The sequence below is a fragment of the Malaya genurostris genome, chromosome 2 (assembly GCF_030247185.1).
Source record: "Malaya genurostris strain Urasoe2022 chromosome 2, Malgen_1.1, whole genome shotgun sequence".
NCBI lineage: Eukaryota > Metazoa > Arthropoda > Insecta > Diptera > Culicidae > Malaya > Malaya genurostris.
Window position 1 is genome coordinate 22779399 of NC_080571.1, and position 11587 is coordinate 22790985.

At 35.9% G+C, this 11587-nt stretch overlaps 1 protein-coding gene across 3 annotated transcripts in view; it reads right to left on the reverse strand.

Annotated features, from left to right (window-relative positions):
• Positions 1-6077, reverse strand: part of LOC131432592 (mucin-5AC) — a 133398-nt gene extending 127321 nt beyond the window's left edge. For all 3 annotated transcript variants that reach the window (XM_058598952.1, XM_058598948.1, XM_058598949.1), the window contains exon 1: positions 4588-6077. The gene's annotated coding sequence lies outside the window, so the exon portion shown is untranslated. The remainder of the gene's footprint in view (positions 1-4587) is intronic.
• Between the last annotated feature and the right edge of the window lie 5510 nt (positions 6078-11587).

Below are 11587 nucleotides of genomic sequence, written 5' to 3' on the forward strand. Positions count from 1 at the left end.
GAAACCGAAAATCTCGGTAAAAGCAAATTATCTGTCAAATGAAAAATACTCGGCTGTTCAAAACTGGGTAAAGTTTTGCCGAGATTCGGGAAGAAAATGTAAGTGTGTATTTTGCAATTTTTACTGCTGTTGCTAATGTCTGCAATTGCTCATTTAAAACGACGGTACACTGAACAGTGACCTGAAACGGGATATTAGCGTGTTTGTAATCAAATGGCACTTCTTTTGATGTAAAAAGTTACTAGGGTGGTCGTTATTTAGATTGAAATCTGAAATCTAACTTTCTTGATTGAATTCAAAAACGATTTCATTGTACAATAAAGTAGCAGGAAATTTTATTCTGTGCAACTTTACTGAAAAAAGCACTTTTCTAGCTTTTCATTTGATCGAGTTACGTCAATTTTCCCGAGTAAAAGTAGGGTGGGTCCAGGAAAATCTTTTTTTTTTTGTTTTAATTTTTTGGTGAAACATTCTATGGAAAAGTTGTCTTCAGAAGAGTTGTTGAACTAATTATTGCGCACAATTTTGCTAAACAAAGCTTTCTTATATGAGCTACCAGTAAAAATTGTTTTTGCATTAAAAACTAGTCAACCTTCAAATATTATTCATTGGATTGGCCTGATCGATAAAAAATGTATCCTATGCGGTTCCTCAAAGGTCATAATATAAGTGAACCTTTGAGAGAAAATTGGAAGGGTGTTATTTTTTTAACTCATTTGAAATAGTCTTAAAATACCTTCAAAAAACTCAAAAACATTGTATAACTCTTAAACGCCTTAACGTATCAATAACACATGGATCAATAAGTCCCGAGACTAACAATGGAAACAACATTTTTTTTGCAAAATTTTTTTATTCATCAACATAATCACCTTTTAGGGTGATACAACGGTTCCAACGTTTTTCCAATTTTTCAATACCATATTTTTTAAAAAAAATATCTTTCGCTTCAAAATAAGCTTCAGTTTCAGCGATGACCTCCTCATTTGAGCCATATCTTTTTCCCTGGAGCATTTTTTTAAGATCAGCAAAGAGCCAGTAGGCACTGGGGGCTAAATCTGGCGAGTATAGGGGTGGGAAGGCAGATCAAAGCCCAATTCGTTCAATTTCGCCATTGTTTTCATCGACTTGTGGCAGGGTGTTTTTGTTCCATCGAAAGCAATCGCGGCACCCACTTGGAAAAAACCTTTTTCATGCTAAATTTTTCATGAAAGATAGTAAATACACTTCCATATGATATCTGTGTCATCTCAGCAATCTCACGGAGCTTCACTTTACGATCTTTCATTATAATTTTTGTCACTTCACTCACATTTTCCGGTGTAACGGCTTCCACAGGTCTACCCGAGCGTTCCGCGTCATTTGTGTCGGTACGACCACGTTTAAACTCGTCGAACGACAGACAAATCGTTGCTTTTGATGGAAAAGAGTCCGGATAACATTTTTCAATCCATTGTTTCGCTTGCACGGTGTTTTTACCCATTGAAAAACAATGTTTTATCAAAACACGAAACTCGGTTTTTTCCATTTTTTAAACAAACTACAAAACGACTTTACTCCAACCTCGATAACTCAGCTGTTTCTGGTCGGATCGACTTAAAATTTTGACCCGTTTTAAACAAAGATTAGTACTCTAGAAAGACGTGGTTACTGGTTTACTACGAGCGCCATCTCTGCTTTAGTCTCGGGACTTATTGATCCATGTGTTATACTTTCTTTAGCAAAATAATAGTTTCAAATTAGTCCTACAAGTGTTCAATACACTAAGGTCTTTTTTATGCGATTTTTTCAGAGTTATGGAAGTTTTGTTGGTTTTTCATGCGAATTTTTAAAGTCATGTGATTTTTAAGCAAATTATCAGTCTATGACTTTTTAAGCCATTTTCTGAATAATTCTTTTTTTTTATGCGAATTTTCAGAGCTATGCGGTTTTTTTTTTAATTTTAATTAATTTAGTAACAAAATAACTACTTCAATTGAGTTTGAGCAACTGCACGGAAAACCCTCCAATCAAAAAATTACGATCTAGCAATTTTCGATTTTTGCAGTTGTTGTTTTAACTAATAATTAGTTGATTCAACCAATTTGCTATTTGAATTGCACATATCTTAAACATTTTCATGCAAACGAAATTCGCTTAATATACGTTTGTAAAACTCGTGAAGAGTAACTTTTGAATGACAGTAATTTAATGTTTATCATAACACTTGTTGTCAGAATATTAATGTGATGATAAATTATCTACATCTTTACTGGCCTGGTATTACAAGAAGAAACGATTGATATAAAGTAGTGCTATGCACAGAACTGATAGCCGTTAGAGATATTGCAATTAACAAAACGTGTTTAACCAAAACTAGAACCCAGTGAATTGCATGCGTTTGAATTTTGGTCTCAAAATCAACTTGATTATCCATCGTGAAATGCATGTTAATGAATGAGCATCATGTTATCTTCAAGTCATGTACAAAAATTGTATGAACAAAGTGATTAAATTGAAAATGTTTAATATTCATTCATGTAATCTGTTGAAACTGTAAGTTGCAATGGCTCAAAAAATAAAAATTAGTGCATTCGGTTCGACTTTTTGTTCGTAAGTAATATAGTGGTCACAATTAGAAAGTTTCGTTGACACCAGCACTACTAAAAGACAGTATATTTTTCATATTAAATATTACATATTTTTTATATATCTTAACAAACCGAATTTTCATTTAAAAAATCAGCACGTATATCAATAAGGAATATTTTATTGTCATTCAAAATCAATAATTTTGCTTAAGTTGAAATAACTAATCGTAATATCTAAAACAAACTAAAATTTGTTTTTCAACTCACATAACTGTTAAATCAAAAATCAAGTTCGGTTGTTGTAACCAAAATCTTTATTGAAATTGAAAGGTGTGTGTCTTGACTAACTGACAGCATCTTTTTTTGAACTAAAATTTTGTTATTTCAACCATCGTTTCTTTTAATCGAAAAACAAAAATGACAGTTTAGAAAAAACAACGATTAGTTGTACCAAATTTTAACCAATCAAATTCAGAAAAACAACTAATATTTTGGTTGTTTCACGTTCGCGAGGGGTTCCGTGTGCGGATTAGAGACACTGTGCAATATGGTTATTCCGAACTAGTTGGCCATGATGAATCTATGAACAGAAATTTTCATTATCTCGACTATGATACTGGCCCTTCTTGCTTATCCACTTGTGTACCGAATATTCTGTAACAACCGGAAAACGACGCACAATGAGTTTTGGTTAGAATAAATACATTCTACTCATTTTAACAAGCTAATGATTTTCTTGGGATATAGGAAGTGCTTGGCTTACAAAAAGCTAACGGATTTAATGATTGCTGGTAAGAGTAATAATGACATTTTACAGTATATCATTAAAGAATTTCCGAATACTGAAGAAAGTTCAATACACAAGAAGATCATTTTGATGAGGTCGATTAATCAATAGCGAAGGTTTCTTTCAAAACGTTGGCCATTTAGGTGAAAAAAAAAATTGAGCAACAAATGATCAAAAAAGTCATCTCTTAATACAAAAAACAAAAAAGGTTGAACCAATTTCCAATTTTGTTTTATTAGATTTACACGGCTACTTTGATGAAAACTGCTGTTGTCGACCAGCTCGTTTTAACTCATAGTGCGAACATAGTATGAAAGTATCCGGAACTCTGGAGAGCATCATGCTAGAACATTTAGCAGAATCGTTAACATCGAAGAAGGCTGCTGTTGACTTCAGACCCTATCTTGGCATTGGCGAACAAAAAGATAATAGGAGAAGTTCAAAAGACTTTCCCGAACAAGCAATTTCCCGTTTCGGGCCACAGTGCACTGAGGTCTTTTTTTACGAGAATTTTCGACGTTACGCGTTTTTTACGCGGATTTCTGAAGTTATTTGTTTTTTTTTTTGTTTTGTCTTGGAAATGCCGAAACGTTGGGATCTGCGTTATACCGATTTTTTTTTTCGTCTGACTCTGACATTTAGAAATATTACGATTTTTTCAAACAAAAAAATATTTTCGAGATTATATCTGATTTCTAAGACATTTGGTATCAATTTCTTTTTTTTTTTTCAATTTCGGATTCTTTTTTCAAATGTCAAGCCGATTCTTTTTTCAAACGAATTTTTGTCAAAATAATACCAGATCCCGATGTTTCATGAATGCAACAAAAAATTAAAAATTCTATAGTTTTACCGTTTTTTCTATGCGAATTTCCGAAGTTACGCGTTTTTTTCTGCATGTTTTTTGTGCGGTACGCATCAGAGATTCAGGGACTGCACCCATCTACCATGCTGTTGGTGATGTTTTTTGACTTGTTTTAGAACCATACAAGTAGAAAACAGGTACGCGAAAAGCTGCCTATTTGCAATAGTCAAAGAAAGACTCAGATTTTTCTTTAAGATTGTTTTGGGCTCTACCCCAGATTCAATATTTCGATTATAGCTAGAATCGAAATCTAAAACGTGATATTCGACAACACAAGCAGAACATCTTTTCCTCCAATCCATTCATATAACCAAAACAAAAAAAAACGGAAGGTCAAGCCAGGTCGATTTCCACATCGTACTCACCTCAGAAACAGAAACCCTTCGACGGTGACGGTGTTCTTTTCTATGTTCCTCACGCGAAATACCACAGAGTTCAGGCTACCAAAATAAACCACACCGAAAATAGCGTTGCTAAAAACAAGTCACACGCACACACTGGCTCTTCACTTCATAAACATACCACACAGGGCTTTCCGGAGCAAATGCCTTCACTTCTGGGTTTTTTACTCTTGCTGTCAATCGTGCTACCGACGGTTTCAAATATTGAATGATTACGTATGAAGTGTCGGGCGTACTAACACAGTTTTACTGCAGGAATCTTCGATCACAAGGAAGAAGCGAGTATTCAAATTCAACACAAAATCCTAGCACACCATTCAACGATTAACTGTACAAATATTTATTTTATTGTTTCAACTTCATTCGGGCACAGCCTTGCAACACACCGTCGCCTGTTTTGATCGTCACAATTTTACGCAAGGTTTGCGCTGTTTGCAGAAATACACGGCACTCTTTGTTTACGGGTCTACATCCGTTCGTCAACTACCTGCTCGACTACGGGTACAATGCTCCCTCATCAGTTACTAGTAGGCCGTGTTTATTTTTTGCTTATTTGTGCACTGCGACATGCAGCTGATAGTCCACCCACAGAGAACACACGTTCGTCGCTTCTGCCACCAAGTCCCGTGACTAATTCGCTACAAATAATTATAGATAATTCTTCAGTGGGCGTCTATCTCCCACTGGGTCAGCAAGTCTAACTTCCTGGACGTGCAGACTATCCGCCCCGTCCAGTACAAACGGAACTGCTCGCTTCGTGGTTCGCGTTATTTCCGACACTAACACCACCCACCCGAGTGCTGACGAGTTAACATTCCAGGAACTGGACCAAGGACCCAATCTGGTATCCAACACAATCGGTTTTGTTTCTCTCTTTCTCCTAACTAATTGCACAATGTCTTCGCCAATAAAGGTTTCATTCTGTCACCAAACTACTTCGAAACGTGCCAACACACACAACACCGATATTGCCCAACAGCGCACAAAAATTAATGCACGCAAGCAAACTCGCAGGTACCGCGCGACCTGCCCGAGATACCTGTACTATCTGTTTGTTGTTTCTCGCTGATCAAGTCTAGTCGGACGACCGAGCGGACGCACACACCGCTAATCCACCTCTGGCTCTGACACTGTCGATACACACCTCTCTATAGCCTCTCGTGATGATTGCGGAGACCACACCGTTTTACTTCACTGTTGTCGCGGACTGGTATGGGTTAAGTTAAGCGTAAGGCGGTACCAGCACAGACAACCGCACCTGAGACTTTACGTTTATGTTGGGGGTTCCTTTTTTTTCCCTATAGTACTAACACTGCGCCAGGAGTCACCAGGGCAACGGAGTTTTGCGAAACACAACACGGCTCAGTCCTTCAGACTGAATCGTAATTGTGAGGGGAAATACAACAACAACAAAAAAAACAAAAGCGCAAACGAAACACAACCGTTCACGATGACAGTTCAAACGGGTTTGCTGTTTGCGGTATTTTCCAAGCGTTTAGAGCGCTTGAATCCGTGAATGGAAGGGGACCCAACTTTGCATGAATGCATTCGTCTGGCTCAGGTTACTTCTCTCGCTGTAGGCAGCTCTGTCTGAGCACAGACGGTAGAGCAGAGCACAGAGATTTCTTCGCTTGGTTATTGATGAATGGAGATAGGATCCGCCTGCTGCTGATTTTTCTAGTGAACCAAAACAGAAGAGTTGGAGAGTTTGGCATGAAGTGAGTGAGTATTTCTCTCGCGACACGTGGAACGGATCGGAGAGAGCCAAAAACGGCCGAACGAGAGTGAGCGAGTGAATCTGATTTAGGCTCATTCGGTGCATTCGAGTGAATAATGGCCAGCGATGAAAGGAAAATCTAAAGTCATTAGCATAAGTACAGTTTTGTGTTGATAAGTAAGGACGAGGATGCAACATGATGCTCAGGAAGTAGTACCGAAAATAAGTGCCAATAGCTAGTGGTACAAGGTTACTTGATGTTTTTTAAACAATAGGTTTAAGTTGATTCTCTGCTCATTGAACAGAAACCGGAAAAGTTTGCTCGGGCGTAAACTAGCAAAACCCAAAAATCGAAATATTTTCGAGCCAAAATTGATGTCTCTATTGAACAAAAGTTGGTAAAAACCGTAAATATGGCGATAAACGTCTTCTGGAAGAGTTTTTATTAATAATTTGTGGTCACAAATCACTATCATGATATTATGTGAAAATATATTCGATCCATCTAAAAGTGACATGGTGCACCGGAAAATGACGTTTTGCCTTTCTCTATAGAAAGGTATTAGAATTGCTGGAAAAAAACCGACTTTCGAACGGAACCTCGGAGACCCATAGTGTTTTGAACCATTCGACTCAGTTCGACGAGATCGGAAAATTCCTGTGTGTATGTGTGTGTGCACTTTTTAAAGATATTTTCACCGCTCAATTTTCTCAGAGATGGCTGAACCGATTTTAACAAACTTAGGCTCGTTTGAAAGCTACTATTGAGCCATTGATCAAGTTCGAAGATCAAATGACTGCGACTTCTGTTTCCGGAGATATGATGGGTACGGGGTGCTGCACGTTGGTTAAGTTTTGAAAATCTTCGAAAATATGTTTTATGCCAAAAATCTTAAAATTCCAGATAACACTAAATCTCGACGTTTCATGCAATTCTAAGACTTTTGGCATCAAACATTTTTTTCGATCTCGGAAATTTCATATAGGGTAAGGGCACCCTATTTCATCTCATTTGTAAGGACGTTACATTAAAAACCTGATTTAGCCACTAAAATCACTACAATTTTTTTCATATTTCTGCTTAATTCGCCTTGCTCCACATTAGGAATTGATTCACATTCCTTGGAAGTTGTAATAATATTCAAAAAATCAGCTAAAAACACTTTTCATATGTTCACTACTTTGCTCCTAATTTCACCTCAAAGGATTCGCATTCATCCTATCGTTGGTTCTTTGTTCTTCCCATAAATTAGCAATGGCGACAGTAATCAAACCCAAAATATTGCACTATTACACTCTCAGGCTCAAAATGTCAGAATGTTCCTTAAAAAGGGCCTAATGCCAACTTGAGATAACACACGATATTTTTAGAAACAGTTTGGAATCATTTCGACGCCTAATATTTTTTGGATAGTTTTCGTTACCTTTCGTTTTAAGTTTAAAATTTTTTTGTGCAGTTAATTTTGAAAACTTAAAAGAAAGAATTGTTACCGTTTAAGCATTAGCCCTTCTAAAACCAAAATGCAGAACCAGAGATACCTTTTATACAGATTTATCTGTATTGAATAGATTTTTGCGTTCGCATACTAATTTAAATCAGAGTACAGATTTTGTACAGATTTTCTAAATTTTAACAGATTTTTAAAGGCTCATAAAAAGTTAGACTTTTCTCTCTGAGTATCTATTAGTATTTGATTGCAGTACTTCTTTAAAAGTTTATTAATCAACGGACAAATCACATGTTAAAATGGAAATCTTTTGTGCAAATATTCGATGATGAACACTGATAAACATTTATATTCAAATTTTAAACCAATTTGAACTGATTCATTTTATTAGTGAAAACAGATAGAGCAGATACATATTTTCTATGAAAATATCTAGCATCTCTGTGCACAGCCGCTGAAGCACACACACTTAACAGCGTTATGTAGCCCTATAGCAGAAAGAAAGCAGTGCTACTAGATTTACCATAATATTTATTTCATTAGTATTTAACATGCTCTTTCTGGTAATATTCGAAGCCGAAACAGTTCTATTGAAATATAAATATCAACAATATAATTGGAAGAAGGAAAACAATTTTTTTTTGTAGCATCAAGAGAAAACTTGGCAACTTTATGAAACAAAATGAGATGAAAACAAAGCGCAATCAAGTGAACTAAGTGAAAAACTTTCATCTCATATTGTCTTAAGATTTTTATTTCTTGTAGGGTAATTTTTGAAGTTTTTAATCGTTAATTAAACAAGTGTCAAGTGAACATTACTAATTATGAAGTCATCCAGCATTCAATAGTAGTGTAAATGTGCGAAACAGTGATCCTGTTTTGAGACGAAAATGTGTCCTAAATCGAAAAGTGAGTTTGTTTTAAATGAAAAAAAAACGATCACCGAAGAATTTAAAATCATTTCTTCCAATGAGAAAGTGTGACAATAGCTTAAAAATTCATTTTTAAACGTTTCACAGTTTGGTTCAGGTACGTTGTAAGATATCATTCATGTTCAAAGTAATGAGGTGAAGGGATAAGATGGAAATAGAAGCTCAGATGAAATAGGGAGCCGTTACCCTACCATTATTTTTATTACCTTTCTCATATAGAAAGGCTACACAATCACTGTGAAAACCGACTTTTGAATCGAGGCCCGGAGAGCCGAATGTCATACCATTCGACTCAGCTCGACGAACTGAGCAAATGTCTGTGTGTATGTATGTATGTATGTATGTATGTATGTGTGTATGTGACAAATAATGTCATTCGATTTTCTCAGAGATGGCTGAACCGATTTTCACAAACTCAAGTTTAAATGAAAAGTGTTGTCCGATAAATCGCTGTTGAATTTTATCCCGATCCGACTTACGGTTCCGGAGTTACAGGGTGATAAAAAAAACAAAAAAAAGCAAAAAATGTCACTGAATTTTTACAAACTAAGATGCAAATGAAAGGCGATTAGTAAAAGTTTCCAATTTCATGAGTATTTTTTTTTTACAAGCGATGACGAAACGAAGTGCAAATTTCTATAAAATTTAGTGGTAAATTCATCTCGTTAGCAGGCCTTGTTAGTTGGTGGATATTTAAATCTACTTTGGGACTACTAGTGTCAGATTTCCGCTTCGGTGCGTTCGGTAATAGTGAAAAAAGCCCCGGAAGCGGAACTCACTTCGATTTTTCAACAACGGTTATACCGATTTTCACAAATCATAATTGAAATTAAAGCTTTTAATATCTTCAAAGAGACTGTGCAATTTTCTCCAGATCCGACTTCCGGCTCCGAAATTATAAGGCAATGAAGATCAAAACATTCAAACTGTCATACAAAATTACCAGTACGCATCGGTACGTGCTGGTACGGAAGAAGGAAACGCCACCGCCTAGCGCATAAGGTGCTTTGTTCAAGTTTGTATAACGTGTAGGGTTGCCACATTTATATCTACATTAACTTGACATAACTGTTTTAAAATTGAAAAGGTGATGGTAGTTTATATCAAAGAAAGTTATTCATATCATTCAAGTTTTAAAAAAAATCTTGACAAAATGTTATAGTGATGTTTCTGAAAACATAAGTAATATGAGAAAGGCATCATTACACCATTAGGTGGATTAAATCAGATCGGCTGAAAAGTTCGTATCGTTTCTATGAGAGGGCGCCACTAGAATTAAATCCATACCATTTTAAGTTAGTACCAACCTTCAAAAGATACGTGTATAAATTTGACAGCTGTCTGATTATTAGTTTGTGAGATATTATATATAGAGATATTATATCGAAATAAAGCCGATTTTTTTCGTCGATATATAACAATAGACGAAACATGGCTCCATCACTTCACTCCGGAGTCCAATCGACAGACAGCTGAGTGGACTGCACGCGATGAACCGAACCCAAAGCGTGGAAAGACTCAACAATCGGCCGGTAAGGTTATGGTGTCTGTATTTTGGGATTCGCATAGTATAATTTTCATCGACTACCTTGAAAAGGGAAAAAAACATCAACAGTGACTATTATATAGAGTTATTAGAGCGTTTGAAGGACGAAATTTAAAAAAAACGGCCTCATTTGAAGAAGAAAAAAGTTTTGTTTCATCAAGACAATGCACCGTGTCACAAGTCGATGAAAACCATGCTGAAATTAAACGAATTGGGCTTCGAATTGCTCCCTCATCCACCGTATTCTCCAGATTTGGCCCCCAGTGACTTTTTCCTGTTCTCAGACCTCAGGAGAATGCTCGCTGGTAAAAAATTTAGAAGCAATGAAGAGGTAATCGCTGAAACTAAGGTCTATTTTGAGGCAAAGGACAAATCGTACTACAAAAATGGTATCGAAAAGTTGGAAGATCGCTATAATCGCTGAACCGCCTCTGATGGCAATTATGTTGAATAATTAAAACGAATTTTGGCAAAAAAAATGTGTGTTTCTATTAAACGATACGAACTTTTCAGCCGAACTGTTAAGGTGGTTTTTTGTATGTTATAACTTGTAACTGTTGTAACAACTGATGAAGAATGGGAGAATAATGGAACAATCTTCTCACAAAAATGTGGATTTTGGAAAAATGGGTAATATACATTTTTTAAGCTTTTCGACTCATTTTTATTAACGAACGCAAAATTTTCAATGAAAGACGAACAATAAAGTTTTACTACGCCAATTTGTTTTGACAATAGTGAATTTTTATTATGTTAAAGTATCTTATTAAAATGACGCTAAGCAAACATGCAGAAAGTGGTTTACGCAGTTTAAATGTGGAAATTTTGACATGAAATACAAAGTACCCCACCCGTCATATTTACCAGCCATTGCTCCATTCGATTGCCATTTGCTCCAATCCATGGCGCCTGGCTTTTCAGAGCAGTTTCTAAAACTACGAAACCACCAATAATTGGATCGATTCATTCATCGCATCTGAAGAAAAGGAATTTTTCCAACGTGGTATTCGAGCTTTGCCAGAAAGATGGCGGAAAGTAGTAGATAACGATGGACTATACTTTGAATAACGGTACTGTAATTATACTCTCACAATAAATCATGAAACTCACAATAAATCATGAAATGTTACGAATTAATTCCAAAGCCTGACATATTAGAAACAGATTTATATGACGACATTGGTACTCTGTTTGTAAGTAACAACTCATGAAGATATAGACAATCATTATTCTAGTTAATGTAGATCTGGATTATTTGATCCTAATGAGTAATGACATTCAAACTTTAATTTAAATTAGATATGTATAAATCTCAGCAATC